Raw genomic sequence first — 20,133 nt, 5'->3', positions numbered from 1 at the left:
AGCCCAAGCAGGTTAGGTCTGCAGAATGGTCCTTAGAATACAGAGATGCTAAAATTATTGAATAATACAGCTCAAAAAGACAAATTCAAGTTCATCAGTGCAATTGGAAACCGGAGTGAAGGCTTGTACCAAACTTCGGTATAGAAAAACTCACAAATAAATAAATCAGTGCTTGTGGTGCTGCACAAACACTTTCAAAACTAGTCTGAAAACCTGGCTTTTTAAACAAGCTTTTTATAACGACAAAGAGAAGGAGGAAAACAGTTGAAAGATCAGGACGCATCAAGTAATCAGTTTTTTTTTCCCTTTAATATCTCCAATTGCATATTAACGCTAGATTTGAACCGCTTGACAGTTTCTCAACCGGCATATAAGCCTTAAACAAACACATAGTTTCTCTTATTAAAATATGTTACCGTTTTATGTTGGCACATGTATAATTTGTAATCTATACCAATTATAGTTTTTCCTTATTGTGCCTTTCTGTAAACCGTTGTGATGGTGAATTAACTTAACGACGGTATAGAAACGTTTTAAATAAAATTAAATAAAATACATTTATCAACTAGTAAAATGCAAAGAAAGCTCCCAAAATCATCATATTTGCAGTGCTCATCATGTTTCAACAGACGTGTTACTATAAAGATTAACACTAACAGGCCAATGCAATACCGTGCGCTGTGGAAGGCATACGGCTCAATTCGTGATTGGATGCGCGTTTTGGACGCTCATCCATAACCCCCTCCCCCCACTCCGATGCAAAACGGGGATTAGTGCATCCAAAACGTACGTCCAATTGAGCGCATAGCTAATAACGCTCATCACATGTAAAGTACAGGGAGATGAGGCTATTAGCTAATCCCCACAATGCAAAACATTTCCTGCGTGGCCAATGCACCATGGCAAATTTTATCCAAGCCCAGGGCTGGCATAAAGGTCTGCTGAGCTCAAGGGCTCATTGTCAAAAAAACAAAATTCCTGCTTTCTGTGGTCCCTCCTACTAGTATCGTCTCGGTAGGAGGGACCACAGAAAGAGGAATCAGTTAAAAAAAAAATATATATATATATATATATTTATTTATTTATTTTTAATTTTTATATACCGAAGTTCTTGTGGGAATTACAAATCACTCCGGTTTACAAAAAACGATGAACTGCCCAACAGCGGATGGGGGCTTTACATAGAACTGTAGAACATAAGGAACAATAAAACCGGATGTCAATTTAACATAGTAATAATAAATATAATATAATATAATATGTACATACAATTTAACTATTTAATGTAGTAGAGATGACCTGTCAAATCTACCATATAGATACAATAAGAGTAATATAGTGAACTTATGGATTCAAAAATTGATTGAGCAGTTGTGGAGTCCTGATAGTAGGAATTGGTGAGATGTCGATAATTTAGGGATACTATTATTTAGGAAGTCCTCTTGTCTAAGTATCATTGAGAATCTGGGAAGGCTTGCTGGAAAAGCCAGGTCTTCAGTCTTTTTTTGAACTCTTGATGACTGGGTTCTAGTCTTAGATCTGGGGGGAGAGCGTTCCACTGGTGGGGTCCAGCTGAAGATAATGCTCGTTTGCTCAATGCTGATTTTACTTGTGGGACATGCAGTGTTCCTTTGTATGCGCTTCTAATTGGTCTGGAAGATGTATGCGGTTGAAGTTGAGTGCTTAGCATGATAGGAGCCAGATTGTATATTGCTTTGTGTACTATTGTGAGTATCTTATAGAGTATCCTATATTTGATGGGAAGCCAATGTAAGTTACGAAGGATTGGGGTGATATGGTCTTTTTTGTTAGAACTTGTGAGGATTCTAGCAGCGGAATTCTGTACCATCTGTAATGGTTTGATGGTGTTGAAGGGTAGACCTAGCAGAAGGGAGTTGCAATAGTCGAGCTTTGATAGTATGATGGATTGCAGTACGAGCCTGAAGTCCGAGAAGTAGAGGAGGGGTTTAAGTTTTATATATTGGCAAAACATATACACAGTCCAGGCCGTGATTATTGTGGGTGTATAATGTGCTGGTAGTGGGAGAACACAGATGCTCGTTTCCTAACCCTCACTGACATCCTTCTTTCCTGCACGCCTGCTGCCGAGGAGGCACAATTTCCCCAGCACCTCCTTTTTACCACAGCAGTTAATTTTAAGAGTAAAACTGGGCACCCGGGAGAGGTGGTTCGGCGCACATTAGGATAGCAGGCGCTCAATCATGAACTCCTGTTTAACCTGCGCCGGTACGGCATTGGCCTGTAAGGATGTGAGAGATGTATCCAACGAAGAACACGGCAATGATTCACTTTCCAATTCTAAATTCAAACACACACCTCGATTGTAATCCAGTCTACGATTTATTTTTATACTAGCTGAAATGAAACATCTAAAATGGACTCAAAAAAAAAAAAAAAAAAGAGATAGTACAAGCCTGTCTCCCTTTCATGCACACACTCCTGCTCGCTGTCAAACACGAGCTCTAACACAACACCCCCTCATTACTGCCCATAAACACCCACTCTGGATCGCACACCGATGATTTCTAATACACGAGCCTCTGTAGTTCGGGCCAAAAGACCCAATTTAATGGCAATTCGCATCAGCTGGCACTTGGTGGCATGTCCCCTCTCCATCATCCTTTCCTGCATGCTGTGTGCAATATGGGCTTGTCATTTGTCAATCTGTGAGAGCACCGCAACCGGCACTTGGCACACAGTAGGCTCTGGAAGCGCACAATTCTAGGCAGTCAGCACGGGTTACCGGGACACAGTGTACGCTATGACAGATCCCCACACACTGCAGGACTTCAAAGAGCACCGTTTGCTGGCTAGTGCTGTTCGAAACATGATAATCCCACAAAAGTCATCATCAATCTCTCAAACCATGATCTGGTGTCGGTCATAAAATCATAAGGGCAGCCTAAGGATCTGGAATCCAGCAACAGCTGTTCTCTGCCCCCCCAAATCTCCACAAAATAAGCAAGTTTCAGTGCGACTGACAGAGTGATGGACACACAAATACTAGGTAATTACACAGAGAGAATTCAGGTATCATCATCATTGGCTTATTTTGTTCTAATCCAAACACAGCACAATTCTTAAAACCTAATCACAAATTTATTTAGTCCAATAAAAAAAAAAAAGGTATTGTCAAAATCTTCATTTCTATATATCCCTGGAGCTTAACACATCAATCAGTCTATTTTATTCTATTCTAAATTCAAGACCAAAGCTGCAAAATGCTTGAAAATTTCTGTCCTGCAAATATAAACAGATGGTAAGGCAGCTATTAAATAGTTACGTGCTTAATTATGTCAAAACCTCTTTTGCCACAAGCGTTTAATAATGCAATATTCTACTCTGAGGAGGATAGCCATTACAACCTTCCTACAGCAATACAAAACAGCCAAACAATCGGCAGGCATCAGATTTCTCATCCCTCCCGCTTCCCAGCTTCAGACTGAATACCCCACAGCAGAACTAGAATGGCACTGTGCCGCTAGGTCAGGCCAGAGGCCTCTGCAGTTATGCTGCAAACAAGAACATATTTGCAAACAATTAGAATAAGGCAGAATATCTAATTATAAAAATAAACAAACCATTGCATAAAGCTGGGCCAGGACCTGAGTACCCAGTAAATTTTCATTTCAATGCAGGAAATGAGTCCAAGAACAAGGTACAAGGACTCTGGTTGGTCTCTGAGTTCTGAAATTGCTGAGAACATTCGGGTGTTCCCAGAGTTTAGTTTAATTTATTGAATTTTTGTCATTATGTTTAAATCCATTACATAATATAAAACAGGATTAAGAGAAAACTTTAGAAACAAGTCCTAAGGACACATCAAGTTCCTGATTTTTGACATCTTTAGTTCATAAATCAAATGACTGCAATTCATATTTGAGTTTAGCTTTTTATTTATTTATTTTAACTTAAAAATACTCTCTTTTTTCCCCCAACTCTTACATTACAGAACAATTTGTTCAGAAGGTACAGGACTTAAAAATGAGATCAAAAGATCTGGCAGTCAGAGTTTTACAGCGTGGCTAACCCAATGCTCCAGTATGTTAGTCCTTCAAAAAAAGTATTACACTCAGATAATAAATTCACCTATTGCCTTGGAAAAAAAAAAAAACGTTGATCAATCAAGATCTTATTTGTGTGCTTCATCATTCCAATATTTTGTCCACAGGCAGTCAAGCTGAACATTTTGTCTTCACACAAAATGTTTTGCAGCAATGTACAGATTTTCTGGTTTCTTCTGCTTTCCCTTCTTGGAAAGGCTCTGCGGGTCCTATTGATGGATCTAAAGCCGCTGGACCTTGTAAACGTGGGCAGTGTAGTTTTGGTTCAACCACATTACAAAAGAAAGCATTTGAACAGATCAAACTGCACAATTTTTTCTGTCAATCCACTTTTGCTATCTATTATTCAAAGTCCTTATAAACTTCTTTACATTGGAAAAACGAGAATGCTTGAAACAAGATTGTTTGAACATAAAACATACTGGAAAAACAAAACAGGATACTTGAAGCTTCCATTGCTAAATATTGCTTACAGTTTCATCATTCTTTCAAGACTGTAGCTGTTTTGTGATTGAACAGTTACTCAAAGACCTATGAGGAGGAGGAGGTGGTCAAGACCAATCTTCTAACACAGGGTAGGCAACTCCAGTTCTCAAGTGCAGCAAACAGGCCTGGTCTTCAGATATTCACAATGAACATGGTGTAAGAGAGATTTGCACACGCGACCTCCATTGTATGCAATTACACCTCATTCCTATTCATTGTGAATATCCTGAAGATCAAATTGTTTACAGCACTCAAGGACCGGAGTTGCCTACAGCCCCCTCCCCCCCCCCCAGCTATTTAAAACCAACACTTTCAGGAATGAACTGTTCTATTGAATGGCACAATATTGGAGAAATTACTTACCTGATAATTTCGTTTTCCTTAGTGTAGAGAGATGGACTCAGGACCAATGGGTTTATGCTCCAATGCCAGCAGATGGAGACGGAGCAAGCTGATGTCACAGTATATATAGCCCTATAGTGACTCCAGCCTGCCAGTATTCTCTTGAAAAGCAACTATGGACAGACTAGCAAAAAACTTCATTAAAAAATGATTAAAAACAAAACCATAACTGTACTCAACACTATAAAACACTGAACTCACATAGGATTCTAGGCACCCCAAGCTAGGGGGACTGGATGAACACTTACCAGTAATCCCTTGGGACCCAGAGTGCCACAGGACTCTTGACACACTCATGTGGCAGCTGAGGGCAGGAAGCTAAGTCTGTCTGTCTACACTAAGGAAAACAAATTTATCAGGTAATTTCTCCATTTCCTAGAGTGTAGACAGATGGACTCAGGACCAGTGGGATGTGCCAAAGCTACTCCCCAACAGGGTGGGAGGCTGCCCGCGGTCCAATCAACACCACACGTGCAAAGGCCTGCACATCCAGATGATAAAACCTGGAAAAAGTGTGTAAGGAGAACCACTTCGCAGCTCGGCAGATATTGATGGGAGGCAACAGACTAACCCCCGCCCATGACACTGCCAGGGCCCTAGTGGAATGAGACCTAACCTGGAGTAGGCAACGGCTTTCCAGTATCCACATATACGGCCGTGACCACCACCTTAATCCAACAAGCTATGGTAGCCCTCGAAGCTGGAGCCCCCTGCTTACTCCCGCCATGGAGAACAGGCGATCCCTCTTTCAAAAAGACTCAGAGACCTCCAGATACCGCATGACAAGACACTTAACATCCAAAGAGTGCAAAAGGCAAAACTTCTCCTCATCCCTGACCTTATCCAGGGATAGTAAGGAGATAGACTGATTCAAATGAAAGTCCGAGACAACCTTAGGCAAGAGGGATGGAACAGTACGCAGTTGTAATGCCCCCGGAGTCACCCGAAGAAACGGCTTCCGGCAAGACCAGGCCTACAGCTCAGAAATCAGACGCCACCAGAAACACACAGTCTTCAAAGTCAAAAACTGTAAGGAAAGACCCGCCAGAAAGTCCAGCACCAAATTAAGACTCCACAATGGAACCTCAAGGAAGGCCTAAGGTGCTTCACTCCCTTCAAAAAATAACGGGCCACAGCAGGATGAGACCAGGCAAAACCATTCACCAGGCCTCTGAAACAGGCAAGAGCTGCAACCTGCATCTTCAAGGAATCAAGGGACAAGCCTTTATTCAATCCATCCTGCAAAAAATCCAGAATAAGAGGGATCTTAACTGAAGGAGGAAGAACACCCTGCTCCTCACACAAAGCCTCAAAAACTCTCCAAACCCACACATAAACCAAGGAAGTGGAGAACTTGCAAGAGCAGAATAAAGTGGCAATCACCGCAGAGGAATAGCCACGCTTTAACAGGCAAGCCCTCTCAAGGGCCAAACCATAAGACAGAATCGAATCGGATGCTCATGAAGAACTGGTCCCTTCTGAAGCAGATCCATGCGTGGCGGAAGACAAAGGAGGCCTCCACCAGGAGTCATTGCAAACCTGCATACCACGGATGCCTGAGCCAATCCGGCACCACGAGGAGTATTAGCCCTCTGTGGCCTTCATACTTGCAAATTATCCTGCACAGCAAGGACCATGGAGGAAAGGCATAAAGCAATCTCTTCTGGCCAGACCTGTATGACAGCGTCTATTCCCAGGGACAATGGATGTCTCCAGCGACTGTAGAAGCGAGGAACCTTCGCATTTCGAAAAGTCGCAAGCAGGTCTAGGAAAGGAAGGACCCAGTGATCCACAATCAGATGAAATGCCTCAGCCGACAACACCCACTCTTCTGGGTAAAGACGCTCCCTTCTGAGAAAGCCCGCTCTTACGTTATCTTTTTCTGCAATGTGAGAGGCCGAGATCATCTGCCGATGACCTTCTGCCCATTCTGTCAGCTTGTCTATTTCCTGTGACACTTGCTGGTTCTTTGTTCCTCCCTGGCGATTGATATAGACTACTGTCAAGTTGTCTGACATCACTTGAACCGACTGATTCCGCAGCCTGTGGCTGAACTACAAGCATGCCAACCCGGGCCTCCAGGCGACTGATGTTCCGGCGGGACTTTTCAGCATCCTAGCGCCCCTGAGCCGCTAACTCCAGATAGTGAGCCCCCCCCAACCATGGAGACTCGCATCTGTTGTGAGTACCAACCAGGCCAGAGAGAATAAGGGAACTCCCTTTCTCCGATGATCCTTCTGCAACCACCATTGGAGGTGGGAGCAGATTTCCACTGGCAAGTGGAGCCAAACCGCATAATCCTGAGACTGTGGGTTCCAACGAGATAGCAGAAAGCACTGGAGAATGCATATGTGCCCTTGCCCATGGCACTACTTCCAGGGTAACTGCCAAACTAAGTACCTGTGGGTAGGACCACACTGTCGGGCATATGGTGTTCATCAACTGACGCACTTGAGACATCAATCTCTGGATCCGAACTTCTAGTAGGAAAACCTTCATGTCCCATGTCAAACCAGACACCCAGATACTCCTACAACTGGGATTTTTGAAGATTGCTCTTGGTCAGGTTCACCACCCAACCGAGCTCCTGCAATAAGGAGATCACCTTGTATGTCGCAGGCAGCTCTCTTCCTGAGACTTGGCTCGAATCAGCCAGTCGTCCAAATACGGATGCGCCAGGATTCCTTCTTTTTGCAAAGCTGCCACTATTGCCACCATAATCTTGGAAAATGTACTGGGAGCAGTGGCTAGACCAAAAGGCAGCGCCCAAAACTGATAATGGCGCCGCAACACCGCAAAACTTAGAAAGCATTGGTGTTCCAATTGGATGGGAATATGAAGATAAGCCTCTGACAGATCCAAGGAGGTCAGAAATTCCAACTGCACCACCATTATTAGGGCATAATGTTTCCATTCGAAAACGAGTCACCTTCAAGTGATGGTTTATTTATTTAAAACATATACCACGAATCAATTTCTAGTTGGTTTACAATAAAATAAACATTCATAAAATGTAATTAACACACAGATAAACACATTTAAGACATAAAATAGCATGACATAAGCTGAATACATTAACAGATTTTAATTCATAGTCTGTTCTGGCCTTCTGTTCATAAACATCAGTGCATATCAAATTTGCTGCCTATTTAAGTTCAATTTAAGGATGGGCCTGGATAAAAAAGAAAGGTGGTTAGAAGTTTTCTAAATTTTAATAGGGAGGCCTCTTCCTTCAGATATAGAGGGAGGAAATTCCACATTACAGGGCCCTATACATAGAATAATCTCTCACGAGATTCATCGAGGCAGACGATCCTAGGAGAAGGAACTTTCAAAAGCATTTGGCTCGCAGATCTTAAGGTTCGTGGCGAACAGTATAGTTTCAATGCTGCATTAAAACTTGCAGGAACAAGGCCATTCAAATCTTTAAAAACTAGCATTAATATCAAATGAGATCCTTCATTTAACAAGGTGCCAATGTAAACTCTTTAGAATGGGTGAAATGTGGTCACACATCGGTGTTCCAGTAATTATTCTAGCAGCAGAATTTTGTACATACTGCAATGCCTTCAAAGATTTTGGGGGGAGTCCCAAATACAAGGCATTACAGTAGTCCAGAGAGGAAAGAGCAAGGGATTGGGTGACAGTTCTTAAGATGGACATGCTTAAGAACAGCTTTAGTCTACAGAGCATGTGAAGTTTGAAAAACACCCCTTTCACAACTCTTGAAATTTGAGGCTTTAAGATAAGGTGGAATCCATAATAAAGCCAAGGTTCCTTGCCTCCGCCACCATTGCAATTTCGACCCCATCTAAAGTAAAAGATTTCGGTACCCTCTTGTCAGGGTATTTTGCTAAATATAACATTTTTGTCAGACATATTTAAAAATAGTTTGTCAACCAATCTTTAAGGAATTTTAAACAATGAAAAGTCTTCTTTAACGAACGTTCAAATGATTAAGAGATGGGCACAAAAAACTGAATTTATTTATTTTATTTAGAAACTTTTATATACCGGTATTAGTGGGGACATCATACCGGTTCACATATCAACTGAAAGGCTTGGAAAGTACATATCAACAGGGAGAATATCATCAGCAAACAGATGATAGCCAACATCAAGTTAAGATAATACTTTGCAAATTGGGGCAATCTATACATAAAACAATACTGCCAAAACAGCTGACCCCTGAGGAACTCCAGTGTCTAAGGCAAATTTGTCAGACCAATGACCGGAAACATATACTGATTGGGAACAATTGCTCAAAAAGGAAGAAAACCATTTTTAAGACAATGTTTCCTATTCCTATATTAGACGATTAAGAACAACAGAGTGATCAACGGTATCAAAAGCCGCAGTCAAATCTAAAAAGACAAGGAAAAACCCAGTACCACATTCAAATCCACAATTAAAAAGAGAAAAGAGTGTTTCAGTATTATAATTAGGACAAAAGCCATATTGCTGGTCATCAAGAACATGGTGAGCATCTAAACAAATCTTGAAATTGATTCAACACTACTTTTTTTCTAATAATTTAGCAAGAAAAGATAGATTACTAATTGGACGATAGTAGTTTAAGTTATTTGGGTCCGATGTAGGCTTCTTCAATACCAATTTAACCACTGCTAATTTTAATATTTTAGGCAAGGATTCTTCTTGTAACGAACAATTAAGTCTCTCAAAAATAAGGCAACTCCCTACTGAGGCACTTAAACAATGACTTAGAGCATTTGGATAAGCTGCAAAAGTTTGGTTTTAATTTACTTATCATTGAAACCTCAAGTGATCCTGTACTTGAAAAAGTATCCCAGAGAATATCTGATTCACACATGTCTAAGGTAGAGGTTTTGGGAAATGAAGAAGTGATATTCTCAATCCTTTTATTTAAAAAAATGACCAAATTCTTGTGCACTTAAATCGGTCTGAGTATCATAAAGAGAGGATCTGGATGTCAAAGTTTTTACAATGCAACAAAGTTCACGTGGTTGGTTTGGAACAGATTGGATTTGTTTGGAAAACATTTGGCATTTCAACTGATTAGATTCATTTTGATAATCAAGTTTAGGCCAAGTAGGCTAATCAATTGATACTGGATTTAGATTTTCTCCTACGGCATTCTATGGCTCTAAACTGGTTTTTTTTTTTCCCAATCATTTCTTTACCGAACTAAGGGGCTCTATAAGACCATTCAGGAACACATTTTTTTTAAAGGGGCAATTTGTTCTAGGGCATTCAGATCTTTTAGTGCATCTACTGCAAAGTTCTTTCTTTTACAAATATTATGATTCTGCCTTATTTTGGCAGTGGATCTTTCGGTAATTCTAGCTAAGATCCAAGATGAGATGAAAGGAGCCCTTCTTCTTGGGCACAACAACATAAATGGTATATTGCCCCCATGCTTTTTTTTTTTTTTTTTTAAGACGTGGGCACCGAAGTTCCCCCGCTATGGAATATCTGTATATAGTTACATTAGCAAAATGCAACAGACTTCTCATTTTTAACAACTGACTTTGGAAGAAGGATGTTGGCTCCAGAACATGAAAAGCTACATCTTCACTGTCAGCGGGAAGTTAGATACACCCATTTATCATCTGCCTTTCAAATTCATGAGAATCTTCTTTTAAAAAGATAAGTGTTCACATTTGAGGTTATTATGAATAATTGAAGTTTAAAAGAATTTTGTTTTTCCACTAAACATGTTCACTTATAGTCGGGGCTATCAGTCTCCCAACTATTCCGCAGCCCATCCCTGCAGAATTGCCGTGGGAGATCGAGACCCTGCTGACAATGAATTCTAAGTCCCTCCTTCCCCCACCCTGATCCAGCAGCACGTCAGGCTGCTTCCTTGTCTCTTGCCGCCTGGGCCCAACTGCAGGTTGCAACTGCGTGACTGTGTTCAGCTCAAGCCTGGCCAGCAAGAGAGAAGGAAGCAGCCTGATGTACTTACATTGCTCTCCTCCTCCTCTTGGGGGGGGGGGGCTGAAAAGAGGTGAATGGATGGGGTAGGGGGACAAGAGTGAATTACAAGAAGTGGGAGGGAGGTACAGTGAAAAAGCATAAGGAGCAAGACATTAAAAGAGGGGATGTAGCAAGAATGAGAGGGCGATCAGGGGAAGGGATAGAAAAAGGAAGTGCAAAGTGATTGGAGGGGCTGTGAAGGGGGGTAACATCCACGTGAAAAAAATCATACCTCTCACCCTCTCCTAGATCCCTTTATCCAATTCAGGATCCCCTGTTTCTCCTCCCTCCCCTTGATCTTCCCCTTTACCTCTCCCTCTACTCATTCCCTTTTCCTCTGATCCCTGATTCCCCTATCCTCCCCTCATCCTGTGGTTCCGTTCCCCCTGTACCCTTCTATCCCTCCTGTCCAAGATTCCTTCTCCATTGTCCTTCTCCGAGATGCTCTCTCTCCTGGCCATCCCCCAGATCCCACTCCTCCCTCCCCAGTACCATCAATAAGATCCCTTTTCCCCCCAAAAAATAAATAACTGCATACAGAATGGTCAGAAAAAGATACTTCATAAAGACAAAAATGTACATTAAAATGTAAATATATAACAATCAGCCACAAATGCTACTGACCTTTGAAAACTCTGCCACAAATGTTGTTAACTCTTGAAAGATTTAGTGCAGGAAACAGAGGGCACTGCTTACAGTGAAAAAATTACAAATATTTAAAGGCTTTTTTTTTAAACCAATGACAGAAAAATCTCAGGCGAATGTTTTTTTGCCTGTTGCATTACTAATATTTTCCCTTCTTTTTTTTTAGAAAGTCTGTTTAAGAGAATCCAAATTCTTTAATGAAATGCTTATATTAACAGGAGGAAACTGCTTTAATATATCCTGAATTTTCACAGTAATTTTTTTTAATATTTTATTATTTCAATAAGAGACCTTTGCTTCCCCCCCCCCCCCCCAATTACAACATCACAAACTCACTGTATGGGGGGAGAAGAAATGCCTGACCAAAGCAGGCAGGCAAGAAAAATCTATTTTATCAGGGATCCCACACTGTAGTATGCAGCACTACAGCAAGGTCTGGGTGCTTTCTTCTGTACCTAGCAACTTCTTCCCGCTTTTTTGGGGGGCCCCTGGCCAAACTGATAATACAGGACCAGCCTTCGCTTACATGTAAACTGGACCTCTGCTCCACTTTGATTCCATCTATGCTAACCAGTGCAGAGACGGTGCCCTGGTTTAGAGCCGGGACCATAGCGCCCCCTCTGGGATTCGGCGTGAGCGCTCTCTTCAAGCCAGAGGGTGTCATTCTTGCATGATGGCCAGGATGAAGGTTGCCTCTCTCCACCAATGTGAGATTCAAACCCTGGTCTGAAACACAGTCGCCACACCATGCCAGCCTAATTTTCCCCAACACTGAATTCTGTACAGAAAACAGGAGCTAACCGTAGACTTGAATAACCCAGGAAAGGGCTAGCGAGCAAAGCTACTGAATATTTTTTTTTTAAGTTGTCTTCTTAACATTCATCCCGACTTCAGCTAAGGAGAAAAGAGATAGTACAGTACTGGTAAAACCTGAGATCAACATACTGCCAAATTTGCTTTCTGGTTATATTATAACTATATACATATGTACAATTCTCTTTTTTCTGTGTGGGGACAATTAAGAGTTGAAAGAGCACTCAGCGTCTTATTAATTCAGTCCACCCTGGTTTGCTTCACAAACTCAGCAGGATCCAATCCAGCAACTTAATTGCTCATTCAATTTTGCTTTGCATCAAGAAAAAAACAAACTGGAAAGATCAGAAGAGACTGCAAATATCAAGTTATTTTCCTTGTTTAAGATTCTCCCTCACTCAAATATCTAAACCCCAGAGTCCTGCTTTTAGACTTATTTTTGTTGGAAGACTCGGTACAACATGCCCTTGGGGGAGCCAACACTATAAAAAAAAATAAAATCACCACACCGAGCAAAGCTTGTGTCAGTAATTTAGGCCACAGTGTTACTTCTCTGGCAATGCTGCCTTCACAGGTGAGGATACAGATCTCACCTTTCCCAACATATTAAGTGCAGGAAGCAAAGATTTAGCACTTGGTTTCACTAGCTGAGTGCTGCTGTCTATCATGTTTAATCTGGTTCACGCCCCTTTGCTAGCGGAAAGTGACAGCAACACTAGCACATGGAAAACCCATGCATGACAATCTTTGGCTTTCAAAGACAGATGAGCTTCCTGGAATTTCATCAAGTATCCACTCTGCTGGGGTCTATTCCATACCTCGCTGAATATTTCACAAAAAAAAGAATCATGAAATCCTGACTGGTTCCAAAACATTGATGAAAAATTTGTGTAAATATGGAGCGGTTCTTGCTACAGAAAATGAAATACTTGAAGTATCTAGCAATATTTCACAAAAAGCAAAACCCACAAAGGTTTAATACAAGTAATCCTAGACCAGACACAAGCCAATGAGATCCATCCAGTTACAGAATTGTACACAGTATTCAAGGTGCGGTCTCACCATGGAGCGATATAGAAGCATTATGACATTTTCCGTTTTATTAACCATTCCCTTCCTAATAATTCTTAACATTTTGTTTGCTTTATTTTTTGACTGCTGCAGCACACTGAGCCTACGATTTTAAAGTATTATCCACTATGATGCCTAGATCTTTTTCCTGGGTGGTAGCTCCTAATATGGAACCTAACATAGTTTAACTACAGCCAGGGTTATTTTTCCCTATATGCATCACCTTGCACTTGTCCACATTAAATTTCATCTGCCATTTGGATGCCCAATCTTCCAGTCTTACAAGGTCCTCCTGTAATGTATCACAATCCACTTGTGATTTAACTACTCTGAATAATTTTGTATCATCCGCAAATTTGATAACCTCACTCCTCGTATATATATAGTGCAGAGCGCCCGGATGACTTCGCACATCTCGAAGCACTTATGGAGCATGGCAGAGGCAAAATCTTTATAAATAGCGATAGGCCTTCCCATTGCCACTCAGCTTGTTTCCTCACAGCTTCGTAAATGCAGGTTTCCTGCTGGAAGCTGTGCAAACACAAAACAATATCCCTAGCCCGATTATCGTGTCTCGGACTTAGCACTCTATGGGCTCGCTCAACTTTCACAGTGGAGGCGGTGTCGTTGTTAGTGGCTCCATCAGCAGAATTTGCAGTGAGAAACAAACAAAAAAAAGGAAATTTGCACCCCTCGGATCCTCAAGTTGCAGCGCCGTGAGTGGTTCTCGAGATCTTCAAGTTTTTCCTCCAGAGATGTGGACTCTTTCTGCATGAGTTGCTGTTGGGCCGTTAAATCATTAAGCGAGACCGCATGACCTTCAACCTTAGTATCCAGCTCTTCGACAGGGTAGCTCAAACCTATCAGGTCCTCCCTCACCTATAAGATGGAGGCTAGGAGATCCTCTTTATGTCATTTTAAATCCACCCTGAGCTCTAAAAACCAGCTCCTAATCTCATTCCTGGTTGGAAGATCAGCAGAACATAGGTCAGTAGAGAAACCCAGCAAGGCATTTTTCAGCAAGGAATTGCCAGAGTCTTCTGTGAGAGAGAAGGTCCAAATAAACAAACCGGAAACGATCCAATATTGCAAGTAGCGACCAAACAAAGAGGAACGGTAAACACCAAGTGAACTTTATTGAGATCAATGCCCGCCTCAGGCCGAGTTTTGCTCAATTCTGAGCTGCTTCAGGGGCTGTTACTATTGTTCAACCTTCACTGTCAGGCCAATGTGTGCTGTAGGCGTGCCTCCTTTTCAAAGCCTTTTTAAAAAACAAAAAACAAACAAACCTGTGTTTGCGCGCCAAATTCTGCCTGTAACCAGGGTTGTTTAAAACCGGATCATTACAATTAAAAATGCATTTCAGACGCGTCTCCGTGCTTTTACTGTCAAACCGAGAGTGTGCTATCCTCGTGAGAGGAATCAGATGTTTGTTTGCTGAAGACAAATTGTTTTAAAGCAACGGCTTTGCATCTGGCTCCATCCCAGTAATCTTAGTCAGCAATGTAATGACCAAAATTAGCAGAAAGTCAGGGCGAGGCAGATTTAACTATAGGATTGAGTGCTCGGGGCGAGGAGTCGAGATCACATGTCCATCTTGGCTAGCCACTGGATAACGTCCCCCTTCCTGCAGAACATTTATGCCTTCTTTTATATATAGCGCCACCCCTCCACCAGTTTGAGGGGTGGCGCTATATATATTATATTGTGATATAACTTGCACCCTGGTATCACAGACCATTGGTTATTCTCCTATCACGTCTCTGAGAAGCCAATTATATCTACCTCTTCATTCAGTGCTATACATTCTCTCTCTCCCATCTTACTTTTTAGACTTCTAGTATCTGCTTATCTGTTGAGAGGGGTAATTTGGAATCTTTCAACTCTATCTGCTCATTACTTAACAGCACCTGGGCCACTTTCGCATTTATTGCAACCTCTCTATTGGGAAGCCCTCACATCCCTGTGGCATCTTCCTTCAAAGATAAATCATTCCAACCCATGCGCTCCTGAATGACACTCAGCTTTCCGCCATCATCTACTTTAAATATTGCTCTGTCCTCAAGAGCACTTAAGCTTTAGTAACCAGGAGCGCTTGAACCCGACATGGCCAAGTTTCGAAAATTCTTTCTTCCTCAGGGGTCCCCGCTCACCCACATGCCGTCTTCATTAAACTACCATCTTCGTTAAGCAAACTGCCAAATCTTAGTCCATAAATCTCAATCCATATACTTATATGGCTCACTCGAAAAGTGCTGCCTCCGAAGGTAAAATCCAAAATGGTAAACCTGAGCTGCCATTCTAGGCATCTTCTTTTTAAAGGGGTCAGATCATGTGATCATACCTGGCGCTAAAATACTTAGTCAATAAGCAAGCTGAAAATCATTCAAACAAGACCAAATTACAAAAGAGATGGCCGATCAATTGAGTCGTTCAATCCAACAGGATGCTCCGTTTTTAATTTATATATCCAATGTTGTTCCCTGTATGGACTGAGATTTATGGACTAAGACTTGATAGTTTGCTTAACGAAGATGGCAGTTTAATGAAGACGGCATGTGGGTGAGCGGGGACCCCTCAGTAAGAAAGAATTTTCGAAACTTGGCCATGTCGGGTTCAAGCGCTCCTGGTTACTAAAGCCAAGGGCTCTTTCACGTTGTCATTTTTCTAGATTTTACATCACCAAGCATTGCCTTTCAAGTTGTGTTTAATATAAAAAAATAATTTTGTGCCACTGGCCATAGAACAGTATGTTTGAAGTTAATTGGCGGTGAGCTGTCCAGTTCAAATATTTTCAAAGGATGATGTTTTGAAACTTTTTAAAAAAGATTTTTTGAATATTTTTGAATAAAGAGATAAAAAATGGATGGATGGTGGCGTTCATGATTAAAACTAAGTCGTGTTAACCTAGATGGGTCTGTGCTCACTTACGAAACAACCACCGCACATCTAAAAAATTTTTCTTTTGTGTTGAATTTTTTAAAAAAATTTAAATAAAAGTGATTATATTTCATATCATTGAATTTGAAAAAAAGAAAATGGACAATAGATTTTTTGTCCATCAGCTAGTAGGCAGATAAATCCCACTTGCATGGGCTGGTCTAGCAGGGGAACAGGGAAACAATATTTCCTCACTAAAGCCAACAGCATTTCTGTAGCTAGTATTTACATGCTTTATTGATGAGGCAAAAAGTAAACTCAAGATCTCTTGTACAAAGAAGAGGAAAAAAAAAATCATTTTCCTCCCAGAAATGTGGCTGGACTAGAAACAGTCAGTCACAAAGGGTGTGGGGTGTTCGGAAAGAATGAGTATTGTAATATGCTTTTCAAAAGTCATGTGACACAGTGAACACAATTAAGAGATGTAAATATGTATGTACACAAGTGGTCACATCCCCTTCCCTTGGGAAAGTCCACATTTTTCATCTAATATTTGCAAATACAGAGGGACTGAGCATCAGAAGATTGGTTTCATTGTCTGTCTGGAACAGCTGTGAAATCCTGGAGGTTTACAGATCAAAACTTGGTACAGTTGACGCAATCTTTCGTTCATTTTAGGCAAATAAAATTACCACCATTTGTAAATGGTTAATATGTTGTGCATTCTCTCTTTCAATGGAGGAGTAGCCTAGTGGTTAGTGGGCTATGAACCAGGAGACCAGCGTCCGTGACCCGCTGTCGCTCCTTGTGCATTGGGCAAGTCACTTTACCCTCCATTGCCTCAGGTACAACCTTAGATTGTAAGCCCTCTGGGGATAGAGAAATACCTACAGTATCTGAATATAATCCACTTTGAAGTGCTGAAAAAAAGTGCAAAAAGTGGAATATAAGTCTAAATATAAAATAAAAATGGCAATAATAAATCACAGTTACGAGTTTTATCAGTATGCTGAACGGCAACACTAAACCTATAACCAACTCATTCTATTAACAGAGTACACACTTTCAAATTCCTTACAGATGGCAACTCATACACTCCATCTTGGGATTTTTTTTTATTTAGTTACTTGACTTTACAAATCAGAGTTCAAAGCGAGGTACGGTCACTACTGTATGAATGTCTCTTGTGCAAGAGAGCTCACAATCTAAGTTGCTATCAAAGGCCATGGAGGGCAAGGTGACTTGTCCAAGGTTACGAAGAGCATCAGTGGGAGAAGCAGCATTTGAACCCTGGCTTTGCTGTTCTCAAACCGCTGTTCTAACCAATAAGGTGCTATTCCTTCTCTTACAATGCTCCAGTAAGACCCTCTAACAGAATTCAAAAGCAGGTCACTGACCACAAAATTCAAGAAATTATTGGATAAGCACAGAAGATCCCTAGCTGGGAAGATGTGCAAGGAAAGCCAGAGATCAACTGGAATTTGTGGCATTGCATCAGGAATGATATTGGGCAGATTAGAAGGGCCTTGTGATCATTACCTGCCTTCATATTCTGTTTTTAGGACCCTCAAACAGAAAACCAGTTTAGTCAAGAAAAGAGCTGGAATGGAAGAATTTGATGAGCAGCAGCAGAAATGCATTTAACATAAACCAAACTAAAAGTACAAACCTGGTTTGTGCCTCTGACGGCAGAGGACAGGTGTTGGGTTGGGTCGCCACACAAGGCAGGGTGGGGATTACAGAAGGCCTAATAGAAAGAAGCTTGCACAACACGATTGATCGTACTATGGTGACTTCAGCACTAGCTCTCACGCTCTTTTGAGTTCACAAAATGGAGACAGCTCCCAATATGGTCTGAAGGATGAAATCTACAAGGGGAGGAAAAAACAACAAAAGTTAAAAATCATTTGCTTTAAAACTCATAAAAATTTAAAATCACTACATTAGACAGTTAAGTTGTGAGGAATTTTTCACAGCAATCCTCTAGTCTTAGAGGATCTCCAATCTCCAGCGTCTCATGAAGGGAAGCACAAGGGTAGGCCTGCACACTCCCTGCTCCTCCTACCAGCCACTGTGTTCATAATTTGCTGGCACTAATGAGGCTCACAAGAGGGATGGGCTCCATGGCCTAAAACTCTGCTGTCAAAATGAGAAGTTCATTTTTGTAATGTGGGCTCCATACTAGTGCTGCTCATAATCCTCTACTTCTCCTCTCCAAAACTGAACTCTTGGGGAAGAAGAGGACACCCATGAATATGAGAAATGTTGTAAGAGCTCTAGCAAGCAAATAAGTTAGTAAAAATGTCCAGGAGGACATCAGAGCACAGCCACAGAGTGTGTAAGCTTAAGCAAAAGTGAGAGATTAGATAAACAAGCACTACAAAGAGCAATTTTGAAACAGAAATCTTGATGCACTGAAAACAGGATTTCCCTCAGGTAAGCAAACATGCTAATCTGCAATGTAAACCAACTGCTACACTGTAGGTTTTCATGTGAAATGGTGAGAAGCCCTACACCCACACTGACTGCCCTGTCCACCATTTGCTCTGGGGCTTTAAGCAAATCATTTTACCTTCCTATGCCGACAATAAGACTTTAGACTACTCTGGGAGGAATGCTTATTGTAACTGTACAAACTGTATTCTAAATATGGATGGCATTGTATTATATAACTACTACTGTCCATTACTAATGGCCTCTTCACAAGGCTTTGGATCAGCCACAAAAATAAAATTCCATCTCAACTATTTCTTCAGCCACCTGCTGGTATGTCAGAGACACCATCTCAACGATTGGTGAGCAGAGATGGGATCCACTTGTCCAAGAAGGAGCTCAGCATCTTTAAACACAGAATGGCAAACTACTGAGGAGGGCTTTAAACTAGAGTCATCTAGGATGGGTAAAAGAAACACTCATAGACATGGGAAATAAAGGGCTTTATTTGGAAAGCTATGAAATGCTCATAGGATGGGGAATAAAGTCCCAGATCTGGAGGCAGTCATGGAAGAAGCTGATTTAGATATAGGAGCTGACACGGAGACCTGATACTTGGAAAACAATGACTGGGATATAGTTATACTCGGCTACAATCTGTTCAGGAAGGGCAAGGTTGGAAGGAAGGTAGGAGGAGTGGCAATACTAAAGCAACAACACTGCTGGGATTACGAGGAAGGAGGCGGCACTGTGGGTTATTCTGGAAAGAGGGAATGGAACATCTGTTTATATTGGTGTAATATACAGACCTCCATCACAGACAGAGGAGACGGATAGAGATTTAATAGAGGATATTCACAGGACTGCTGCGAAAGGGGAGGTACTACTGCTAGGGGATTTCAGTCTGCCAGATGTCGATTGGGACATCGCAGCTGCAGCATCTTCTAAAAGCAGGGAGATCCTGGATGCTCTGTTCTGTAAACTGGTAACAGAACTCACACGGGAGGGGAGAGATACTGGACCTGGTGCTCATCAACAGGAACAGGATTTCTGAGGTTGTAGTGGATGATCATCTGGGATCCAGTGACCACTGGATGGGAATGGTTCAATATCAGGGCACAAGAGATGAAAGGTTCATTCTAAGGTGAGGGTCCTAGACTTCAGGAAAAAAAATGGGGAAGTACCTCAAGGAGTCATTGACTAAATGGGAAAATATGGAGGACAGAGAAGGCAAAACTAAAAGGAAACACTATATAAGAGCAACTAATCTTTTTGTCAGGAATGTAAATAAAGGGAAGAAAAAACATAGGCAGTTATGGTTTTCTAAAATAGCTGCTGAAAAGATAAGGGAGAAAAGGTT

The 20,133-nt window shown here is 41.5% G+C and overlaps 1 protein-coding gene across 5 annotated transcripts in view; it reads right to left on the bottom strand.

Moving 5' to 3' along the window:
- ARFIP1 (ADP ribosylation factor interacting protein 1) overlaps nt 1–20,133 on the bottom strand; it is a 290,148-nt gene that overhangs the window by 199,942 nt on the left and 70,073 nt on the right. For all 5 annotated transcript variants that reach the window (XM_029608580.1, XM_029608504.1, XM_029608750.1 and 2 more), the window contains exon 2: nt 18,010–18,208. The gene's annotated coding sequence lies outside the window, so the exon portion shown is untranslated. The remainder of the gene's footprint in view (nt 1–18,009; nt 18,209–20,133) is intronic.

Source organism: Rhinatrema bivittatum, chromosome 1 (assembly GCF_901001135.1).
Source record: "Rhinatrema bivittatum chromosome 1, aRhiBiv1.1, whole genome shotgun sequence".
Lineage (NCBI taxonomy): Eukaryota > Metazoa > Chordata > Amphibia > Gymnophiona > Rhinatrematidae > Rhinatrema > Rhinatrema bivittatum.
The sequence above is the reverse complement of the archived record's forward strand: the minus strand, read 5'-3'. Positions and strand labels throughout refer to the sequence as shown.